Source organism: Archocentrus centrarchus, chromosome 13, assembly GCF_007364275.1.
Source record: "Archocentrus centrarchus isolate MPI-CPG fArcCen1 chromosome 13, fArcCen1, whole genome shotgun sequence".
NCBI lineage: Eukaryota > Metazoa > Chordata > Actinopteri > Cichliformes > Cichlidae > Archocentrus > Archocentrus centrarchus.
In genome coordinates this window covers 33218455-33223153 of record NC_044358.1, presented here as the reverse complement: position 1 = coordinate 33223153, position 4699 = coordinate 33218455, and positions in this window count along the sequence as shown.

The window sequence follows — 4699 nt, the reverse complement described above, 5'->3', positions numbered from 1 at the left end:
TCACCAAGTCCTGCTACTACCACCTAAGGAATGTCGCGAGGACACGGTCAATACTGAGTTTTAGGGACACTCAGACTATCATTCATGATTTTATTTCCTCCCGGTTAGATTATTGTAATGGTCCTTTAAGGTATTAATCAGAAAGCATTAAATCGACTTCAGATGCGAGACGTCTTACAAGAACCAAGGAAACTGAACATATTAACACCAGTCTTAATGATTCTACACTGGCTGCCCATTATTTTCAGAATCGATTTTAAGATTTTACTTTTAAAGCCCTTCATGGCCTGGCCCCGGAAAATATACTCGATCTTCTGCTCTCGTACCGACCAGTGCACCACCTCAGATCCTCAGGCAGAAACCTGTTAACTGTTCCCACCTCACACTTAAAGACAAAAGGCGATCGAGCGTTTGCTCCTCGGTTGTGGATTGATCTGCCTGGGGAAATCTGGCTCATCCCATCAGTGTCTTCTTGTAAATCACTGCTAGAGTTTCATTTATATTGCAAGTTTTTTTTTTTTGTTATTTAATTTTAGTATAGATTTTGTTATTCTTTTAATTTCTGGAGTTTGTTCATTTTAAGTTATTCATCACAGTTGGAATCACATTGTATCTTATTCTTATTTTGACACTGTAATTTCATTATATTCTTTGGTGGCTGTTTCAGGATCCCAGACAAAGCAGTCAGCCTGGTGGATTGTACAGCTCAGACAACTGGCTGTCTGAATCCATGTTTCTGAGACCGCAGTTCCAAGATGAAAACGATCAGCCATGGCTTTGACAGATATGATGATATGTTGATATTTCTTCTAGCTTATTAAAAACACCATATGGCCGTGTTAGCAAGGTTAAAAACGTGATTTTCCTCAGAGGGTGCCTTTAACAGATTACCTTATTTATGTGTTGAACGTGTTTAATGTGTTTACCAAAGATTTGTCAATATTCAGCTGACATGCAGCAACATTAGCTTTCATCTTGAGCTGTTTTTTTTTTTTCTAATTACCAGACAGATCTAATCTAATGTTCACCCTTCATAATAAGCTCTCCAGCAACTGCTGAAGTAAATCTCTGGCTCTTAAGCTCCCAAATGCTCCACAATGTGCTCCACTGTGTTTACCAGCTTTGTCTGTGTGCTGCTCAGTGACGGGCAGGTGGTGCACAGTGGGTTTTTCCGCTGTATGTGGTGACTTGAAATGTATCTGAAAAGAACAGCGAGGCTACATCAAAAGATTAAAATTGAAGGCTGTAAATCAAAACAGCTCTCAAAAGGTGATGAAAAGCTCTGCAAAGCTGAGGGGAATTGCAGAGTGGATTTATGATGCTCTGCGACTTTGCCTATATGGGCTACCTACTTCAAATTACATGTAGTCAGTTGAGCAGTTATTCATAAAAAAAAAAAAAAAAAATGTTAGCACAGCCTTAAATTGAAATTCTTGAGTTACAAGTGTAAATATGTCTGCAAAAGAGCATCTGAGAGGCTTTCTTTCTAAGACAGAGGTTTCAAATGATAAAAATGCAGTGACTGCTGCCGATGTAATTGTGGTTAAATGCTCAGATGAGGGAGTTAATCTCAATGCGCCAAATTTTCAGAAGCGTTTCACTAATACCACGTCTTTGTGGATTTATCCTGTCTCTTCTCCTTTACCTACATTTTCCCTTGATTATCAAAGTGGATTTGAGGTAAAGGGAAAAAAAGCGATCCACTTGGATTCACCTGGTCAGTCTGTTCTAAACTAAGAACTCATGCTTTTAATAGTTTGCTCTGGAAAGTAGGAGAGGATGCTGATCAAACAGCCAGGGTCTTAGACAAGTTTCAGGATCAGCTGTGAACGAGTGGTTTGTTAAATTGTTGTTCAACAAAGTTCGAGTGTGCTGGACAGTAAAAGGAGAGAGCTTGCTTTCATTCTTTTTTACATTATAGAGCTGTGCTATACTTTGTGTGAAGTGATCTTTTGTAGTTTCAAGTTCAAGCTTTTATGTTCAAGGTGTTATTACTTTTTTATAACTTTCAAGGTTTGTTGAGTTTTACTTTATCCCCCTGTGTGCGTGCGTGTGTGTGTGGGGTAGAGGAGCCATGCATATATAATGTGTTTGTCTGTGTGTGCATATGTGTGTGTATACAAGCATGTGTGCAACTACTGTTTGTGTACAATTCATTACTTACATATTAAAGTAGCTGAGCATCAAACTGCAATAGGTTAAAGACAAGTATACTTAAGCCTTGAATGCATCTTATTATGTCTTAAAATGGCTGTGAGATTGTTACTGGGGTAGGACAAAATAGCCAAGATCAGCCTCCCCCAACTATTAATTAATGAATTAACTACTGCTCACCTATTCTTATAACATATAGGGGCATCTAAAGGGCAGGAACTTTCAATCTGATAATGCTCAACAATGCTTCAGTATTTTGCTCTATTTGGTTCATTTATATCACAAGAAATTAAATGATTAAAAGGGTATAGGTTAATATATGTATATGACTCTGAAATGGACCAGTCTGCAATAATAAGTACTTTTGCCTAAGCAATTTGGGTTTATTTTGCTACTAATCCTTCTTCACTAGGATTTTAATTGGACATTTTTGTGTGTTTTACACAATACTTTTATTTTTACCTAAGTAAAAATCCAAATATCCCTTCACCTGCAATGCAAAACAGTTCAATACAGAAGGATTTTGTGCAGTGCCATTTTTCAAGTGTTTTCCTGCTACTACTCGGTGCCCCCTCTGCCACCCCATTTCAAAAATCCCCTGCCAGATTATAGTCAGGAGGAATTGTCTGTGCAGTTCCTTTCAATATGACAACAGTATAGAGGTGGCTGCTTGAATGGAATTATTGTTCCTCAAGCCAATACTAATTTAATGCTGGTATTATATTGTCACAAAAATCAAATCAGTAAAAGTGTGTTAAGACGGAAGCACATCTTGACTTACTCAGGGAAAGCATAAACAGGCCACAGGTGTGTGTATAACAGAATTCCCATCACTATACATACATGCATCTGTCATATGTAATGCAATCACATTGTCGTCCGGCTTTTGGACAACCCATGCTGTAACATCTGCTACTGTCATGATTCACTTACTTTTTAACAGCCGTGATTTGTTGGGCATTGAAAATTGCGTCCTCTTGACTGAAACTATAATACAATTATACAGTATAGTTTTTATAGCATTTAAAGTTTTGATAGACTGTACAAGGTGCATCAAAAATCATGAGTATTTTCAGTGGTAGTTCATGTGTTATCTTTAACTCTCTCTTCCTCCAGCATACATTTGCATAGTTTACACTGTTTAAATAGGCACCTTTTTCTAATGTCTTCCCCATATTTCAGGTGTAAAATGTAACACACATAGTCCCCCTAAAAAGAACATTATACAAGACTATGTTTATAAGGAAAATAATGTGCTCTGGTGTCATCAGTTACTTTGCATAATACCGTATAATACTGTCGCATGGGATGAATAGCAGAACTGGGAAAGACCTCAGTTCATTAGGACAGCACAACTCTGTTCTAGCTTGTAAGAATTGGTCCTGTAAATTGCTGTGCATTTACATCATACATAAATAAAACTGTATTTACTTACTTCTAAGGCAAATGGAATATTTTGTGCAAATGAAATACTGCCCCTATGCAACATTAAAAGCATTCGACTGGCCAAACACTGTTTTGAAGCCTCTACAAAATAACAGTAATTTTCAGTTTTTAGTGGGGATCAAAAAGTAGTCTGATTTCCTTCTAACCCATGCAATGTTATAAATTGCTGTTAGGTATGGCTGTGAATTGATGTGAAATGCCATCCATCCATTTTCTCAACCATTTATCATAGGAGTTGAGCTGGAGCATAGACCCAGCTGTGATGAGAGGCAGAGTACGCCCTGGACATCTTAGCAGTTTATCGCATGGCTAAAACAAAGAGATAGACAACCATTCATACTTATATTCACACCTACAGCCAATTTAGAAATACCAATTAATTCCAGAAAGTTGATTCTATTTATCTGGATTTATCCAAGTGATCTTATCTTTGGAGACTGAAGAAGTCACTTGGATGAGTGATGTGTGCCAAACATGTTTGCTTTTCCAAGATGAGTAAATTTATGTATTAATTTTTTATTCACATGAGTGCATGTGCAATATGACAATGCCAGAACTTACAGGCAGGAAAAAAGAGAACAGCAGAAATAGGTAGGGAGGCCCCAGACGGAGCCCTCATAGCTAAAGGGCAAGAGCCCCAGAGAACCAGAGCCGGCACAAGCCAAGAGCAGGGCCCCAGATGCCCGAGAACCTGCCGACACCTGGCAAAGCACCCCCGAAGTCTGGGGACCCATCTGCATACTGTGACTCAATGCAATCACCCACTCAGTCAAAAAAAAAAAAAAAAGGCGGGGGGGGACAAGACAAATTGGTCCAAATCCCAGACAAGTTGCCACCCAACTCACTTTTTTTGTTTTTCCTGACAAATATCTGGATTGTTCCAATTAGTTGTTAGTTTGCGATATGTGAAAACTTACTTATTTTTTAAAATTCCGACCAGGCTGCCAGGGAGGCATTTAAACCAGTTTTGGTGCTTAATACTGGAGCTAATGAAAGGCAGATGAGAGATTTTTACTTTTCCACAGAGTGCTTGTTCTAACTCCAAACAAGGGCTGTCAAACGAGCTTAATTTGATCCATTTTGAAGCATACTGAATAGC